The sequence below is a fragment of the Ranitomeya imitator genome, chromosome 3, assembly GCF_032444005.1.
Source record: "Ranitomeya imitator isolate aRanImi1 chromosome 3, aRanImi1.pri, whole genome shotgun sequence".
In the NCBI taxonomy this organism is placed as follows: domain Eukaryota; kingdom Metazoa; phylum Chordata; class Amphibia; order Anura; family Dendrobatidae; genus Ranitomeya; species Ranitomeya imitator.
Genome location: NC_091284.1, coordinates 303,751,544 through 303,771,501, shown reverse-complemented (window position 1 = coordinate 303,771,501; position 19,958 = coordinate 303,751,544). Strand labels below are relative to the sequence as shown.

Sequence of the window (19,958 nt, the reverse complement as noted above, 5' to 3'; positions counted from 1 at the left end):
TGCAGATTGTCCTCTGGTGACTGCAACGTACTGGTCACTTCAGCAGCTGCTCGTTTCTGGAAAATATCCATGGAGTTAAAATCATCACTACACCTGTAGGTAAATTCCCCAAGGGCTATAATTTCCATAATGGGATCATTTGAGGGGGGTTCTGCACTTCTAGCAATTAGAGGATCTGTATATGGAGTCCACAAACTATTCTAGGAAAATCTGCAGGAGGCAAATAGCGCTCCGTTACTCCCGAGTCTCTCCGTATGGCCAAGTAGTACTGTATAGCCACATATCGGGTATTGCCACATTCAGTAGAAATTGTTGGACAAATTATTATGGTGCCATTTTTACCCACTTCTTGGGTGAAAATGTAAAGTCTGGGGCTAAAAATTTTGGTGGTAAAAATTATTTTTTCTACACTGCCCAATGGTATAAAATTCTGTGACACGCCTGTGGTGTCAATATGATCACTGCACCCCTAGATGATTTCATTGAGAGGTGTAGTTTGTAAAATGGGGTCACTTATGGGGGTTCTGCTGTCCTGGCACCTCATGGGATCTCCCAGTGGGACATGGCACCTGCAAACAAGAACAGTAAAATCTGGAGCTCCTTCTGAGCTTTGCACTGTGCCTGAAAATTATTTCCCGATTACATGTAGGGTATTGGCGTACTCAGGAAAAAATGAACCCCAGTTTGTTGTAAAAAAAAATTACTATTTGCCCTTAGTAAAATTAAAAACGTGGGGCTAAAACAACATTTTAGTTGTAAAAATGTAATTTATTTTTTCTTCTTTGGTCAATGGTATAAAATTCTATGATGCACATGTGGTGTCAATATGATCACTGCACCCCTATATGAATTCATTGGGGAGTGTAGTTTGCAAAATGAGTTCACATATTGGTGGTTTCTGTTGTTCTGGCACCGCAGGGGCAAAATCTGAACTCCAAATGTAGTATTCCACCACATATGAGGAATCTGCATACTTAGGAGAAATTGCACAACAAATTGCATAGTGCAATTTATCCTGTTACCCCTATGAAAATGCAAAATTTAGGGTCAAAATAACATTTTTGTGGGGAAAATGTTTTTTTTTTTCCCCACGGCTCAATGTTATAAAATTCTGTGAAGCACCTGGGGGTTTAATGTGCTCACCACACATCTAAATTCAGTCCTTGATGGGTCTAGTTTCCAAAATGGGGTCACTTGTGGGGGACTTCCACTCTTTAGGCACATCAGGGGCTCTCGAAATGGAATGACATCCACTAATGATTCCAGTAAGTTTTACATTCAAAAAAATCAAATGACGCTCCTTCCCTTCCGAGCCCTGCCATGTGCCCAAACACTCTTATGGCATATTAGCATAGTCAGGGGAAATTGCACCACAATATTTATGGAGCAATTACTGCTGTTACCCTTATGGAAAAAAAAACATTTGGGACTAAAAACATTTGTGGGGAATATGTGATTTTTTTTTTCACAGCTCAACTTTATAAACTTTTGTGAAGCATATGAGGATTCATTATGCTCGTCATAACCCATCTATATCAGTTCCCTGAGGGGTCTAGTTTCCAAAATGATGTCAATTGCGGCTGATTTTCACTGTTTAGGCAAATCAGAGGCTCTCCAAGCGCGACATGGTTTTCCCCAATTGTACCCGCAAATATTGCATTCAAAAAGTCAAATGGTGCTCCGTAGAGGAGACCGAGCTGTGGGTGCTGACAAGGCACAGGGTCCGGAACTGCTGGGGCTGGGCCTACTGTTGCAAGTGGGAAGGAGATTGAGGACGGAGCAGACCCTTGACCTGTGTAAAGGGGGCATGGTGAGCCAGGGAAGTATGAGAGGGTTGCTGGGGCTATGCTAATCCCCTGGTTGAAGATGGCTGGGATCCTTTCTTAAACATAACATTGCAGGGTATCTAAGCCACCTGGGCTAACCCCATCCGAGCTCTATGGATGCCCAGGCCCTTCTAACTATAATCAGGAAGCTACCTTCCCCTTGCTACAGTGATCCCTCCTACAGTTAACTATACACCCTTCAAAAAAAATATACAACACGCCTAGGCTAGACAGCTTTCAAGAAACAAATGCATCAAAAAAAAGAAAAAAAGCTATTGCCTTAAAAATTATACACTTTATTAAGGAAATTATTTAAAATACATATATAAAATGTTTTAGCAAGTAACAAAGAACAATAAAAACTGTGAAGACACATGGTACAAAATGAAAATTGGCCTGACCCATATGGTAAAATGTGCCATGGGTTAGATAGGTCTAAAAAAAAAAAAAAGCCACAATAGAAAAATAGTAAAAAATATATATAACACAATAAATCACTGAAATTTATATTAGAAAGGGCAGAAGCCTCTTTAAATGGTCAAAAAGACCTGTGAGATAAATTTACAATAGTGTGTCAAATAGTTGCAGCATTATATAGATATATAAAGTGTCTCAGTGCAAGTGGAAAAAAAAACATAAGGAAAAAAGTAGCTATAGATAATCCAGTTGGATAAATGGAGCACTAGTGGCACATTACCTCTGTGGTACAGGCCGGAGTCCCTGATGCGCGTTTCGCGTACAGGTTTTTCGAGGGGTAGTAGTGTATGTGTCAGAATCTTAGAGCTTATATATCATGGAGGTCTTGGACGTTAGTGGCAGCAGGTGAGTTGCGGCGCTGCGGCTGGGAGAATCCGCCTGACATCACCAGGTCTCGGCGTCATGTGACACTGGAGCTCCTCCCCACCGGACACATCAGCATTGAGGGTAGAACCAGGCACATAGAGACACGTCACCCCGGCAATGCTCGTGCAGGAAGCCCAGACAGAGTGCACACCGCTGGAGGATGGAATCAAGAGGAATCTGTGAGCATAAGTGGAGGTGAGTGCAAGTGGAAGTGTGAGGAATGTGTGGGTATAAACAAAGGTGTAATGTGAATGGGATCCAGGAAGACTAAGTGATATACTGTGCCAACTGGAAAAAGGGGCGTAAAAGAAAAGTATGGGATTATGTTAAATAAGGGGAACTGGATAAAAAGCTGTGAAGTGACTCTTATTAAAAATCAGCAAAAAATCCATGAAATACTGAAAAGGGTCATAAAAATTAAAATAAAGGAGAGTGTATGAATAAATTACATAAAGTAAGTCCCCATAATAAGGGATATGTTAATGAAAACAACCATAGTGTAATATTAAGATACCGGAATATAAGTAAAAAAGAGAGAAAATCATATATGTAATAAATAAATAAATGATAAATAACCTTTTATCTACCATTGCCTGTTTTGGACGTTCCTGGTATCCATAATGTGAACTACCGCCTATGATCCGCTGTTCTTTTCTACTGCACCCTTCAATGATTGATTGGATCCTACAACTGCACCTTTGGACTCAAGTCTTATTTATGCATTCATTGTTCTACCACCTTTTATTATTTATTTATTTATTTATTATTTAGCATGTATTTTTTATTATTTTTTATTTTTCTATTTATCATTTATTTATTTATTACATATATGATTTTCTCTCTTTTTTACTTATATTCCGGTATCTTAATATTACACTATGGTTGTTTTCATTAACATATCCCTTATTATGGGGACTTACTTTCTTTATGTAATTTATTCATTCACTCTCTTTTATTTTAATTTTTATGACCCTTTTCAGTATTTCATGGATTTTTTGCTGATTTTTAATAAGGATCACTTCACAGCTTTTTATCCAGTTCCCCTTATTTAACATAATCCCATACTTTTCTTTTACGCCCCTTTTTCCAGTTGGCACAGTATATCACTTAGTCTTCCTGGATCCCATTCACATTACACCTTTGTTTATACCCACACGTTCCTCACACTTCCACTTGCACTCAGCACTTATCTCCACTTATGCTCACAGATTCCTCTTGATTCCATCCTCCAGCGGTGTGCACTCTGTCTGGGCTTCCTGCACGAGCATTGCCGGGGCGACGTGTCTCTATAGCCTGGTTCTACCCTCCATGCTGATGTGTCAGGTGGGGAGGAGCTCCAGTGTCACATGATGCCGAGACCTGGTGACGTCAGGCGGATTCCCCCAGCCGCAGCGCCGCAACTCACCTGCTACCACTAACGTCCAAGACCTCCATGATATATAAGCTCTAAGATTCTGACACATACACTACTACCCCTCGAAAAACCTGTACGCGAAACGTGCATCAGGGACTCTGGCCTGTACCACAGAGGTAATGTGCCACTAGTGCTCCATTTATCCAACTGTATTATCTATAGCTACTTTTTTCCTTGTTTGCTTCCTATAGCTTCTAGTCAGCCTTGCTACTTTTTTTTTCTCTTGCACTTGCACTGAGACACTTTATATATCTATATAATGCTGCAACTATTTGACACACTATTGTAAATTAATCTCACAGGTCTTTTTTTAAGGCAATAGCTTTTTTCTTTTTTTGATGCAGTTAACTATACACACTGATGCAATACCGTGGTAAACTAGATACACTAAACTATCTCCATCTAGTGGTCTATTGCCAATGCTACGCTTTCCCTGTATACACATATTGAAATACAGATAAGTGTTAAACAACTGAAAATATGTCTTATATTCTAAGTTCTTCAATGTAGCCACCTTTTGCTTTGATGACTGCTTTGCACACTCTTGGCATTCTCTTGATGAGCTTCAAGAGGTAGTCACCGGGAATGGTCTTCCAACAATCTTGAAGGAGTTCCCAGAGATGCTTAGCACTTGTTGGCCCTTTTGCCTTCACTCATGCGGTCCAGCTCACCCCAAACCATATCGATTGGGTTCAGGTCTGGTGACTGTGGAGGCCAGGTCATCTGGCGTAGCACCCCATCACAATCCTTCTTGGTCAAATAGCCCTTACACAGCCTGGAGGTGTGTTTGGGGTCATTGTCCTGTTGAAAAATAAATGATGGTCCAACTAAACACAAACCGGATGGAATAGCATGCCGCTGCAAGATGCTGTGGTAGCCATGCTGGTTAAGTATGTCTTCAATTTTGAATAAATCCCCAACAGTGTCACCAGCAAAGCACCCCCACCTCCTCTTCCATGCTTCACAGTGGGAACCAGGCATGTAGAGTCCATCTGTTCACCTTTTCTGCGTCGCACAAAGACACGGTGGTTAGAACCAAAGATCTCAAATTTGGAATCATCAGACCAAAGCACAGATTTCCACTGGTCTAATGTCCATTCCTTGTGTTCTTTAGCCCAAACAAGTCTCTTCTGCTTGTTGCCTGTCCTTAGCGGTGGTTTCCTAGCAGCTATTTTACCATGAAGGCCTGCTGCACAAAGTCTCCTCTTAACAGTTGTTGTAGAGATGTGTCTCCTGCTAGAACTCTGTGTGGCATTGACCTGGTCTCTAATCTGAGCTGCTGTTAACCTGTGATGTCTGAGGCTGGTGACTCGGATAAACTTATCCTCAGAAGCAGAGGTGATTCTTGGTCTTCCTTTCCTGGGGAGGTCCTCATGTGAGCCAGTTTCTTTGTAGCGCCTGATGGTTTTTGCCACTGCACTTGGGGACACCTTCAAAGTTTTCCCAATTTTTCGGACTGACTGACCTTCATTTCTTAAAGTAATGATGGCAACTCGTTTTTCTTTACTTAGCTGCTTTTATCTTGCCATCATACAAATTCTAACAGTCTATTCAGTAGGACCATCAGCTGTGTATCCACCAGACTTCTGCACAACACAACTGATGGTCCCAACCCCTTTTATGAGGCACGAAATCCCACTTGTTAAACTAGACAGGGCACATCTGTGAATTGAAAACCATTCCCAGAGACTACCTCTTGAAGCTCATCAAGGGAATGCCAAGTGTGTGCAAAGCAGTCATCAAAGCAAAAGGTGGCTGCTTTGAAGAACCTAGAATATAAGACATAATTTCAGTTGTTTCACACTTTTTTGTTAAGTATATAATTCCACATGTGTTAATTCATAGTTTTGATGCCTTCAATGTGAATGTACAATTTTCATATTCTTTAAAATACAGAAAAATCTTTAAATGAGAAGGTGTGTCCAAAATTTTGGTCTGTACTGTATATATAATATTTGGTACACTGGAAGATACCTAGGGGTTCGAGACAGCTACCCACATCCCCCTTACGACTGCATCACGCAACCTGCTCACACTTGGCTTAGTGGGCAGGATGCAGTCCACAGGCACAGAGGTAGCAGACCAAGCAGTTAGGGGTGCTCCAATGTCCAGCATCACATTGGGGACAATGTTGAGTAACCTCCCAAAATTTACAGGGAACAGCGCCCTACTATGGGACTGGACTCAACTGGTAAGAGGTATGTTGTGGATGCACCACATGACCCCCACAATGGAGGCAGAGATTGCTATGATGGACGGAGAAGCAAGGTGCTCCGTCGTGCTACAGCCCCAGCATGAGTGAAACACCTTTACCAAGGTGTTACAAATCCTAGAAGAGATGTACAGAGACCTCACGGACATTGGGGAGTTACGCATTTGCTTGTCTAGTCATGTTCAAAAGGAGGGGGAGACTGTGACCCAATACATGAAAGTGCTGCAAGAAATCCATGCTGCGATTGTGAGGCAGAATGATGTAGGCATAGGACCCCCTGACATAATTCTAAGAGACCAGTTTGTGGCAGGCCTCAGAGATGTGCCGCTTCAGCAAGCTTTGTGGGAGAGCCTGCGTGCTAGGCCGCGAATGACTTTTGTAAAAATTGGGGCAGAAGCGCGCATAACCGAACAGGAGCAGGGGACCACAGCATTGGCAAGGATGGTCCACAGCCGCAAAAGTACCTACCCTGAACAAGGAAGAGCCGGAGTGGTCCCGCGAATTACGTCAAGGAATGCGAAAAATTAGGGCAGAAATCAAGATCCTAAACGAAGCCCTTGCTGCTGCCATGGAGTCCGATCCCATACCTCGGGGTAACTAACAGCAAGAGTTAAGAGAAGTTAGAGGAGAGAAACTGAGCATAAGAGCAACCCCAGCAGCAGCCTCAGAATCTAATTCCATATCCTGGGGTGAAGGGCGATTACAGAGGGGGTATGCCTCTCGTGGAAGATGGCGATCCCGACTGAAGCGCCCATCAGACAGGTGCAGAAGTGAATGTTGGACATGTGTAAAAATGGGACATCTGTCCAGGAATTGCCCTACACGAGACAGCCGATGGTGAAGATCCGCTCACCCCTCCAAAGGTCATACTCCCTGGAAAGAGCATTGCATCTGGAAGAAATGGTACGGTGAGCAGAGGGGAGCTGCACCCAGAGTCAGACAGAGCCATGACGTCGGACACCGAGAAGTGAGGGAGAAGGCATCGTCTGCCTACAGTGAGACGTCTGCAGTACTAAGGTGCATGGAGGGGAATCGGGTGAAACGCGGAATTGGACCCAATGGTCCCTGCTGTGAGATTTAACCCGAAGGGGAAGAAAAGGCTCCTACCCGAGTATTCCACCAAAGTATATCGCGAAAGTGTCAAGTGTCCCTGAAATGCTCACTCCTACGGATGGTGATGAGGAAGAATCCCCTGCCTCGTTCCCTGAGATGGATAGTTAGCTGCCCGCCAGCCCAAGGGAAGAACGAAGGTCTGAAGCTCTAGACATAGCTGCTACATTGAACTCGGACGTACTCCCGTCCTCTATGACCCAATCTGACTCTACTATTAAACCTGAAGTTCTGAGTACTCCTAGCGAGCAAATTCCAGTGGAGCCTCCAAGTACTCAGTGTGACCACGCTGGTGTTATGCTGTTATGATCCGGTGACCTTGGAGCTGCATGAATCTTTCTCTGGAGTAGGTGGTAACTATACTGAACTAACACACAACTAGAAGTAGCCGTGGGGTGTGCCTAACAAACCCTAGACACCTCAACACAGCCGGTGGACTAAATACCCCTATAGATAGAAACAGGAAATCTATCTTGCCTCAGAGCAGAACCCCAAAGGATAGGCAGCCCCCCACGAATATTGACTGTGAGCAGGAGAGGAAAGACACGTAGGCAGAAAACAGGATTTAGCAAAAGAGGCCACTCTAGCTAAATAGAAAAGGATAGGACAGAATACTAAGCGGTCAGTATTAAAATCATACGACATCATAATTGCGTTCAGCAGGTGAAAACTTACGGGAAAAGAAGGCACACGGTTTCATTAAGGAACCAACAGGATCCCTCTGAGACAAAACGGCCCCTGCCCCAATCTCAGAAGCGTCAACCTCAACCTGAAACGGAAGAGAAACATCCGGTTGGCGCAACACCGGAGCAGAAGTAAATCGACGTTGCTCCTGAAAGGCAGAGACAGCCGCAGAGGATCAATTCGCCACATCAGTGCCTTTCTTCGTCAAATCGGTCAAGGGTTTAACCACGCTGGAAAAATTAGCAATGAAACGGCGATAAAAATTTGCAAAACCCAGAAATTTCTGAAGGATCTTCACGGATGTGGGCTGAATCCAATCATGAATGGCCTGAACCTTAACCGTATCCATCTCTATAGACGAGGGGAAAAAAATGAAGCCCAAAAAAGAAACCCTCTGCACCCCAAAGAGACACTTAGACCCTTGCACAAACAGGGCATTGTCAAAGGATCTGAAATACCATCCTGACCTGTTCCACGTGAGACTCCCAATCATCAGAAAAAATCTAAATATCGTCCAAATATACAATCAAGAACTTATCAATATAAGTCTGGAAGATATCATGCATGAAGGACTGAAAAACAGATGGAGCATTAGTGAGCCAGAATGGCATCACAAGGTATTCAAAATGGCCTTCGGGCGTGTTAAACGCAGTTTTCCATTCATCACCCTGCTTAATACGAACAAGATTATATGCCCCCCGAAGGTCAATCTTCGTAAACCAACTAGCTCCCTTAATCCTAGCAAATAAATCGGTAAGCAAAGGTAAAGGGTATTGAAACTTGACCGTGATCTTATTCAAGAGGCGATAATCAATACAGGGTCTCAAGGAGCCATCTTTTTTAGCAACAAAAAAGAATCCCGTTCCCAACGGTGAAGAAGATGGCCAAATATGCCCTTTCTCCAAAGACTCCTTAATATAGCTCCGCATGGCGGTATGTTCAGGCACAGACAGGTTGAAAAGTCGACCCTTAGGAAACTTACAGCCTGGAATCAAGTCAATAGCACAATCGCAGTCCCTGTGCGGTGGAAGGAAGCTGGACTTGGGCTCATCGAATACATCCTGAAAATCAGACAAAAACTCTGGAATTTCAGAAGAGGAAGAAGAGGAGATTGACATCAAAGGAACATCATTATGAACCCCCTGACAACCCCAACTAGTCACAGACATGGACTTCCAATCCAACACAGGATTATGTACCTGCAACCATGGAAAACCCAGCACGATAGCATCATGCAAATTGTGCAACACCAGAAATCGACAATCTTCCTGATGGGCTGGCGCCATGCGTATGGTCGCCTGTGTCCAAAACTGGGGCTTATTTTTAGCCAAGGGTGTAGCATCAATGCCCCTTAAAGGAATAAGGTTCTGCAAAGGCTGCAAGGGAAAACCACAACGCCTGGCATACTCAAAGTCCATGAAGTTCAAGGCGGCGCCTGAATTCACAAACGCCATGACAGAAAATGATGACAATGAGCAGATCAAGGACACAGATAACAGAAATTTAGGTTGTACAGTGCTGATGGTAAATGAACTAGCGATCCTCTTTGTCCGCTTAGGGCAGACTGAAATTACATGAGAAGCGTCGCCACAATAATAACACAACCTATTTTGACGTCTGAATCCTTGTCGTTCCGTTCTAGACAGAATCCTATCGCACTGCATTGGCTTAGGAATCTGCTCTGAGGACAAAGCCACAGCGCGCACAGTTCTGCGCTCCCGCAAGCGCCGGTCAATCTGAATGGCCAGAGACATAGAATCACTCAGACTGGAAGGCGTGGGAAACCCCACCATAACATCTTTAACGGATTCAGAAAGACCCTTTCTGAAAATTGCCGCCAAAGCATCATTATTCCATTTAGTCAACACAGACCATTTTCTGAATTTCTGACAATACAATTCTACCGCCTCTTGACCCTGAGACAGGGCCAACAAGGTCTTCTCAGCTTGATCCACAGAATTAGGTTCATCATATAATAACCCTAAAGCCTGAAAAAAGGAGTCTACATTAAGCAAAGCCGGATTCCCAGATTCCAGGGAAAATGCCCAATTCTGTGGATCGCCACGCAGCAGGGAGATGACTATTTAACCTGCTGAATGGAATCACCGGAGGATCAAGGTCTCAGAGCAAAAAACAGTTTACAGTTGTTTTTAAAACTCAAAAATTTGGACCTGTCACCAAAAAACAAATCAGGAGTAGGAATATTCGGCTCTAAAACAGGAGTCTGAACAATATAATCAGAAATACCCTGTACCCTAGCATCAAGCTGGTCTACACGAGAAGCTAATTCCTGAACATCCATGCTAGCACAAGACTCCTCAGCCACCCAGAGAAAAAGAGGGAGGAGAAGATAAAGCAGACTGCAGGAAAAAAAATATATATTTGGTTTGGCAAGTTTGGTCTGGAACAACAACTACCCCACACAGATTCCTGACCTCAAAACCATAAAGCACCTTTGGAATTAACTAAAATGTAGTTTGTGAACCAGGCCCTTTCATCCAACATCAATATCTGACCTAACAAGTGCTCTTGTGGATAAATCTGCAAAAATTTCCAGTCACACTTCAAAATCCTGCAGAAAATAGTCCGAGAAGTGTGCAAAATGCTTTAGCTTCAAATGGGGGTGGGTGGGTTGGAAGAGATAAACTCATATTAAAGAACCTGCCAAGCCCCATTTTGCATGTTAAAGGGACTCTGTCACCTGAATTTGGCGGGCTATGTAAATGCCCTGTGTCTGGTCCGATGGGCGGTGTTTCCTCTTTTTTCCTCCACCCCATCCTTCCCCGCTGTCCACAATATTTTCCGGAATTGTCATTCATAGTTCACGTGTGCGCAATGCAATCTTCCCTTGTACACGCGCAGTATGCTTTGCCCATCTGCATGCAAAGCCAAAAATTAGGTTCCAGGGGTACACAGGCAGCATTGGTGTGGTCAGCGGAGGACAATTGGAAGGAGGGACCGCAGACAGACTTACTAGGCCTAAAATAAAAAAAGTAGGCTCTATGCACTTAATTAGGTTCCAGGGGTACACAGGCAGCATTGGTGTGGTCAGCGGAGGACTATTGGAAGGAGGGACCGCAGACAGACTTAGTAGGCCTAAAATAAAAAAAGTAGGCTCTATACACTTTTAATTAGGTTCCAAGGGTACACCGGCAGCATTGGTGTGTCAGTGGAGGACAATTCGAAGGAGTGTCTGACACAGTTAGTACTCCAAAAGAATACATAGATGTTAATGTCTCGCAAAAAAACAAAACCAAAAAAAAGGGTGGCATACTTTGGTACAGGGGTGGGCTCCTCTGCTGACTTTCAGACATAGTTATTTGGCGCAAAGTATTTACTGGTGTAAATGTAGGCCAGGGCCACTGAATATTTTAAGTAGCATCATACATGTCAACAAATTGGTATTGTCAGAGCCAGGCATTGAAGGATTTCACCGCATAGACTAAACAGCGGTGGAGCAGTGACAGATAATTTTGCAAGTGGTAGAGCGCAGTTTGAGCTGGGGGGCCCTCTCTCGTGCCCGGCGGTACTGGCCCAAGGCCCCTCATGTTACAACAGTGTGTCTGACGTTGGGTGCGCGCCACCACCGCCAGAGACACTTCATTGTACTATGAGGGACCGGGTGCCAGTGCCGTCGACCAAAAGTGGGCACACCCACCTCTTCAGACAAACGGCACTCTCACGGGTGCATTCGCCAAGTGGCGAGACCACGGTCCCGTGGGGGGAGTCAGCCCATTTAGGGAGGTGTAAACATGTCGTATGCTGGACGTACAGCAGCTGCAAATGGAGAAATTGGAACACTCAGTAACACCAGTCCAAAAGCAAGACCTTTTTAAAGGAAAGCTAGCTGTCAGCTGGGAAAGGTGGGGCAAAATAATTAGAAATCCATGAGTGGTTCATTTTAATGAAGGTTAGATCATCAACATTTTGGGTAGCCAGACGAGTCCTTTTTTTGGTCAGTATTAAACCAGCAGCACTGAATACTCTTTCTGATAGCACACTAGCTGCTGGGCAAGCGAGCTCCTGCAATGCATATTCGGACAATTCAGGCCAGGTGTCTATTTTGGATGCCCAGTAATCAAATGGGACTGACAGGTGAGGGAGAACATAGATAGGAGAGGAAAAATAGATAGTAACCATACTGGACAAATTTTGTCTCCTTTCACTTTGAATTGATGCTGCCGTTCCTGTCATTGCGAAATCACACCACAACCTGGTCAGAAAACTCCTCTGTCCAACACCATTTCTGATTTGTGCACCTCTAACACCTCTGCCCTGTTGCCCCCTGCAGCTCATGTGAGAACCATCACCGGCGCTGTGTGCTGGGAATGCCTAAATCAAACGGTCAACAAGAGTTGCTTGTTTGGTTGCCAATATTCGTTCACAGTTCTCATGTGGCATGATGTTTTGCAGTTTCCCCTTATAGCGTGGAACCAAGAGGAAGGCCAACCAGTAATCGTTATCGGTCATCATCTTTATAATGCGGGGGTCCCTTTTTAGGATACGTAAGGCATAATCCGCCATGTGGGCCAATGTTCCAGTTGTCAATTCACTGCTTGTGCTGGGTTGAGGAGCACTTTCGGGCAAATCAACGTCACTTGCCTCCCTCAAAAACCCTGAACCTGGCTTTGCAACACCGCCAGTTTCTATTGCCCCCTGAGAAGCTCCCTCATCCAAAAAATACTCATCCCCATCATCCTCCTCGTTCTCCTTTTCACCCGCCACCTCATCCAGTAGACTTCCCTGACCAGACAATGGCTCACTGTCATCATGGCTTCCATCGTCCTCAGCTGCAGACGCCTGCTCCTTTATGTGCGTCAAACTTTGCATCAGCAGACGCATTAGGGGGATGCTCATGCTTATTATGGCATTGTCTGCATTAACCAGCCGTGTGCATTCCTCAAAACACTTAAGGACTTGACAGAGGTCTTGTAGCTTCGACCACTGCACACCTGACAACTCCATGTCTGCCATCCAACTGCCTGACCGTGTATGTGTATCCTCCCACAAATACATAACAACACGCCTCTGTTCGCACAGTCTCTGAAGCAAGTGCAGTGTGGAGTTCCACCTTGTTGCAACGTCGATGATTAGGCGATGCTGGGGAAGGTTCAAAGATCGCTTATGGTTCTGCATACGGAGTGTACGAGCGAACGGCGGATGTGCGAGCAAAGTCTGCGCACCTTCAGGAGCAGGTCGGGTAACCCCAGATAACTTCAGGAAGCACTGCACCACCAGGTTTAAGGTATGAGCCAGGCAAGGAATATGTTTCAGTTGTGAAAGGGCTATGGCAGCCATAAAATTCCTTCCGTTATCACTGACTACCTTGCCTGCCTCAAGATGTACACTGCCCAGCCATGACTGAGTTTCTTGCTGCAAGATCTTGGACAGAACTTCCGCGGTGTGTCTGTTGTCGCCCAAACACTTCATTGCCAATACAGCCTGCTGACGCTTACCACTAGCTGTTCCATAATGAGACACCTCGTGTGCAACAGTGGCAGCTGCGGATAGAGAAGTCGTGCGACTGCGGTCTGTTGACGAGCTCTCGCTTCTGCTGGAGGACAAGGAGGAGGAGGAGGGGGAGCGAACGCCTACAGCCAAATGTTTCCTAGACCGTGGGCTAGGCAGAACTGTCCCAATATTGCTGTCCCCTGTGGACCCTGCATCCACCACATTAAACCAGTGTGCCGTGATGGACACGTAACGCCCCTGCCCATGCCTACTGGTCCATGCATCTGTTGTCAGGTGCACCTTTCTACTCACAGATTGCCTGAGTACATGGACAATGTGGTCTTTTACATGCTGGTGGAGGGCTGGGATGGCTTTTCTCGAAAAGAAGTGTTGACTGGGTAGCTCGTAGCGTGGTACAGCGTAGTCCATCAGGGCTTTGAAAGCTTTGCTTTCAACTAACCGGTAAGGCATCATCTCTAACGTGATTAGTCTAGCAATGTGGGCGTTCAAACCCTGTGTACGCGGATGAGAGGATGAGTACTTCCTTTTCCTAACAAGAGTCTCTTGTAGGGTGAGCTGGACTGGAGTGCTGCATATGGTGGAACTAGCGGGGGTGATGGTGGACATGGCAGACAGAGAGGGTTGGTGATGGTATTCTTGCTGTTGGCCTACATACAGTGTTTCCTACCAAGAACCTGGTGATTCCCTGACTGTTTTGGCCTTGCGATGAAACCTCCACATTTGCTGCAGGTGGTGTGGTAAATGGTGGGCTTACAGTGAGGGAAGGGATGTAGCATTGCTGACTAGCTTCATTGTGAGAGGGTGCAACAACGTTAAGGGATGTTTGGTAGTTAGTCCAGGCTTGCAAGTGCATGGTGGTTAAATGTCTACGCATGAAACTTGTATTTAGATTTTTAACATTCTGACCTCTGCAGAAGGTCCTTGAGCATTTCTTACAGACGACTTTGCACTGATCATTTGGATCTTGGTTAAAAAAATGCCAGACTGCACTCTTCCTACTATCGGTTACCTTTTCAGGCATTGTACACTGAGCTACTTTAACCGGATGGCCATCCTGTCCTACAATTGGTTTTGGTTTTGCCACACGTTTTTGGCCAGATATGGGCCTGTCAGATGGAACCTGTTGCGATGTTGATGCCTGCTGCGGCTCCTCTTCCGCTTCAGAGCTACTGCCGTCTGCACCCTGTTCCCCCAATGGCTGCCAATCAGGGTCAACAACTGGGTCATCTATGACCTCCTCTTCTATGTCTTGTGCACCTTCCTCTGTGTCACCGTGTAAGCCGGTGCTATAGCGTTCGTGACGGGGCTCCATAGTCTCATCTGGGTCAGATTCTGGATCAGTACACTGCGAGGGCAATGTTGTGATCTGAGTCAAAGGAACAGCATAATAATGTGGATGTGCATCTGTGCACTCCATGTCCGATTCATCTTGTAATGGTCATGGCCTGTTAACAATTTCCCTTTCTAACCCAGGAACGGTATGTGTAAAGAGCTCCATGGAGTAACCCGTTGTGTCGCCTGACGCATCCTTCTCTGTTGTTCTGGGTGAAGAACGCAAGGAAGCGACTTGTCCCTGACTGGGAACATCGACTGACGACGCGCTGCTTTTACATTTTGCACTTTTCGAAGAGGAGGCAAAAGAGCTAGAGGCAGAGTCAGCAAGGAAAGCCAAAACTTGTTCCTGCTGCTCCAGCTTTAAAAGCGGTTTTCCTACTCCCAGAAAAGGGAGCGTTCGAGGCCTTGTGTAGCCAGATGATGACGGTGGCTGAACAACTCTAGACTTAGGTGCTATATTGCTTTTCCCACGACCACCTGATGCTCCACCACCACTACCATCATTACAAGCTGGCAATGACCGCCCACGGCCATGACCTCTTCCACCAGACTTCCTCATTCTTGGAAATATGTAACCAAAGTAACAAACGGTATTTGGTACTGTAAAACCAGTTACAAGGTGGACGCAAAATTGTTGTGAATTTAAATCTCCCTTTATAGGTGTGTGAGACTGCAGGGAAAATCAGGCCCACTGTATTACAGTACACAGTTTCAGTGGCAGACAGTGGCTGACAGATATGCCACTAACAGGACTGACGCAGATGCACACACTGGAAATAAAAATCTTCCCTTCTTTTTTTTATATGGAAGACTAGTGAATAAATCTGGCCCACGGTTTTACAGTATTGTTTCTGTGGCAGAAAATGACAGACAGATACCACAGACTGGACTGGCAGAGATGCACAGATTTGCCAATATTAATCTCCCCTTTTTGTTTTTATATGGAAGACTAGTGAATAAATCTGGCCCACTGTTGTACAGTATTGTTTCTGCGGCAGAAAATAACTCACAGACAGATACCACAAACTGGACTGGCACAGATGCACTTATTGGCAATATAAATCTCCCTTTTTAGGTGTGGGACAGTGCAGAAAAATACAGGCCCACTGTTTCACACTACACAGTTTCAGGGGCAGAAAGTGGCTTGAATATATACTTAAAAAAAAAAAGAGGACTACAATTACTATCTCCCTACAGTAATCTCAGAAAAGTATGGCAGGCAGCAATAAAAAGGACTGCTGCACAAAAAAGTGTGGACAAACAAACAAGATAGCTGTGCAGAAAGGAAGGCGCAACAGGATTTGTGCTTTGAAAAAAGCAGTTGGTTTGCACAGCGGCGTACAAACAGCAATGCAGCTATCAGGGAGCCTAATAAGCTACAGGGCTGATGCACAGAAATCTCGCCTCCACTGCCCCTGCAAAGAAAAGGTGGTGGTGGACAGTGGAAATCGCTACAGCACAAGCGGTTTGGGGGTTTATATTCCCTGCCTAACGCTATCCCTGCTTCTGACGAGGTGGCAGCAACCTCTCCCTATGCTCAGATCAGCAGCAGTAAGATGGCGGTCGGCATGCACGCCTCTTCTGTCCTATTGGTTTGTTGTTTATCAGCCAGCCACTTTCTGCCACTTACATTGCGTTGTTTTATGCACAGGTTTGGTTCAGTCTCCCCCCAAAAAAAGGGAGATTCAAATTCTCAACAAGTTTATATACACCTTCTACCTTGTTTTACAGTACCATATAATGGTTGTTATTTTGGTTAGATTTTCCAAAAAATGAGGAAGTCTCGTGGAAGAGGCCGTGGGCGGTGGTTACCAGCAGGTACTGATGGTGGTGGTGGTGGTGGTGCATCTGGTGGTAGTGGCAAATGCACAATAGCACCTAAGGCTGGAGGTGTTGAGCCAGCGTCATCATCTGGCTACACAAGGCCTCGAAGGCTCCTTTATCTGGGAGTAGGAAAACAGCTTTTAAAGCCGGAGCAGCAGGAAAAAGTTTTGGCTTTCCTTGCTGACTCAGCCTCTAGCTCTTTCGCCTCCTCTTCAGAAAGTTCCAAATGTAAAAGCAGCGAGTCATCAGTGGATGCTCCCGGTCAGGAACAAGACGTTTCCTTGTGTCCTTCAGCCAAAACAAAAGTGAAGGATGCATCAGGCAACACTACAGGTTACTCAATGGAGCTCTTTACACATACCATGCCTGGGTTAGAAAGGGAAATTGTTAACTGCCCATTACAAGATGAATCGGACATGGAGAGCACAGATGCACAGCCACAGCTAGATTATTATGCTGTTCCATTGACTCAGATCATTACATTGCCCTCACAGTGTACAGAGCTAGAATCTGACCCTGATGAGACTATGGTGCCCCGTCCAGATTGCTATAGCACCTTACACGGTGACACAGAGGAAGGTGCACATGACATTGAAGAGGGGGTGATAGATGACCCAGATTGGCAGCCATTGGAGGAAGAGGGTGCCACTGCCAGTAGCTCAGAAGCGGAGTAGGATGATCCGCAGCAGCCAACTACATCGCAACAGCTGTCATCTGGCAGGCCCGTATCAGGCCAAAAACGTTTGGCGAAAACAAAACCAGTTTTAGGACAGCGTGGCCATCCGGTGAAAGCAGCACAGCGTGCAATGCCTGAAAAGGTATTCCATAGTAGGAAGAGTTTAGTGTGGCAATTTTTTAACCAAGATCCGAATGATCAGTCAAAAGTTATCTGTAAGAAATGCTCAAAGACCTTTAACAGAGGGAAGAATCTTCAAAATTTAAATACAACATGCATGCTTAGACATTTAACCAGCATGCACTTGCAAGACTGGACTAACTACCAAACGTCCCGTACCGTTGGTGCACCTGCTCAGAATGAAGGTAGTCAGCAATGCTGCATTGCTTCCCTCACTGTAAGCCCACCGGTTAGGACACCACAAGCAGCGAATGAGGAGGTATTGTTGCAAGGCCAAAGCAGTCAGGGAATCACAAAGTTTTATGTAGGAAACAATGTATGTAGGCCAACATCAAGAATACCATCGCCAACCCTCTCTCAATCCGCCATGTCCACCACCCCCACCGCTAGTTCCACCATATGCAGCTCTCCAGTCCAGCTCACCCTACAAGAGACTCTCGTTAGGAAAAGAAAGTACTCATCCTCTCATCCGTGTACATAGGGTTTGAACACCCACATTGCTAGACTAATCTCGTTAGTCAAAGACATGATGGCCTACGCAGTACCACACTATGACCTACTCAATTGGCACTTCTTTGCGAGAAAAGCCAACCCAGCCCTCCACCAGCATGTCAAAGACCGCATTGTCCATGCACTGAGGCAATCAGTCAGTAGAAAGGTGCACCTCACAACAGATGCATGGACCAGTACGCATTGCCAGGGACGTTACGTTTCCATCATGGCGCACTGGGTTAATGTGGTGGATGAAGGGTCCACAGGGGACAGCCATAGTGGGACAGTTCTGCCTAGCCCACGGTCTAGGAAACAGTTGGCTGTAGACGTTCGCCACTCCTCCTCCTCCAGAAGCGAAAGCTCGTCTGCAGAGCACAGTCGCACGACCACTCCATCCGCAGTTGCCAGTGTTGCACACGAGGTGTCCCATTATCGAATAGCTAGTGGTAAGCGTCAGCAGGCTGTGCTACAAATGAAGTGTTTGGGCAACAACAGACACACCGCAGAAGTACTGGCCGAGTACTTGCAGCAACAAACTCAGTCATGACTGGGCAGTGTACATCTTGAGGCAGGCAGGGTAGTCAGTGATAACGGAAGGAATTGTATGGCTGCCATAGCCCTTTCAGTACTTAAACACATACATTGCCTGGCTCACACCTTGAACCTGGTGGTGCAGTGCTTCCTCAAAAATTATCCGGAGTTACCAGCCCTGCTCCTGAAGGTGCGATGACTTTGCTCGTACGTCTGCCGGTCGCCCGTACACTCCAGCCGTATGCTGAACCATCAGCGATCGCAGAATCTTCCCCAGCACCGCCTGATAATCGACGTTGCAACAAGGTGGAACTCCACACTGCACATGGTTCAGAGGCTGTGCGAACAGAGGCGTGCTGTAATTAATTTGTGGGAAGATACACATACACGGGCAGGCACATGGATGGCGGACATGGAGTTGTCTGGTGTGCAGTGGTCGAAGCTACAAGACCTCTGTCAAGTCCTTCAGTGGTTTGAGGAATGCGCACGGCTGGTAAGTGCAGACGACGCCATCATAAGCATGAGCATCCCGCTAATGCATCTGCTGATGCAAAGTTTGACGCACATTAAGGAGCTGGCATCGGCAGCAGAGGAGGAGGGAAGCCTTAATGACAGTCAGCCATTGTCTGCTGAGGGAACTCTCCTGGACGAGGTGGCGGACGAAGAGGAGGAGGAGGATGATGATGGGGATGAATATTTATGGGAGGAGGATGCTTCTCGGGGGGCAATAGAAACTGTTGGTGTTGCAAGGTCAGGCACAGGGTTTTTGAGGGACACAAATGATGTTGATTTACAAGAAAGTGCTCCTCAACCCCGCACAAGCAGTGAATTTACACCTGGAACATTGGCCCACATGGCTGAGCATACCTTGCGTATCCTAAAAAGGGACCCCCGCATTATCAAAATGATGACCGATGCTGATTACTGGTTGGCCTGCCACCTGGATCCATGATATAAAGGAAAATTACAAAATATTATGCCAGGTGGGTGTGCCCACTCTTGGGCGACGGCACTGGCACAGGGTCCCTCATAGTACAATGAAGTGTCTCTGATGGTGGTGGTGCACAACCAACGTCAGGCACACCATCGTAATATGAGTGGCCCTGCGCCAGTTCCGCCGCCCACGAGAGAGTGTTCCCCCCAGCTCGAACAGTGCTCTACCACTTGCAATACTTACCTCTCCCTGCTCCACAACTGTGTAGTCTGTGCTGTTAAATCCTTCAATGGCACTGCCAATACAAATTTGTTGAAATGAGAGAAGATAGTTAAAATATACAGGGGCCCTGGCCTCCATTTAGACCAGTAAATATTTGCACCTACTACCACTGTCTGCTACTCAGCAGAGGAGCCCACCCCAGT

The 19,958-nt window shown here is 45.8% G+C and overlaps 1 protein-coding gene across 2 annotated transcripts in view; it reads left to right on the top strand.

The window, feature by feature from the left end:
* The window catches only part of DEF6 (DEF6 guanine nucleotide exchange factor), an 854,760-nt gene that overhangs the window by 35,912 nt on the left and 798,890 nt on the right, over positions 1-19,958 (top strand). The window contains exon 1 of one of the 2 annotated variants that reach the window (XM_069756576.1): positions 4,089-4,199. The exons of the other annotated variant lie outside the window; for it this stretch is intronic. The gene's annotated coding sequence lies outside the window, so the exon portion shown is untranslated. Of the gene's footprint in view, positions 1-4,088; positions 4,200-19,958 lie in introns of those variants that run through there. 2 annotated transcript variants of the gene reach the window in all.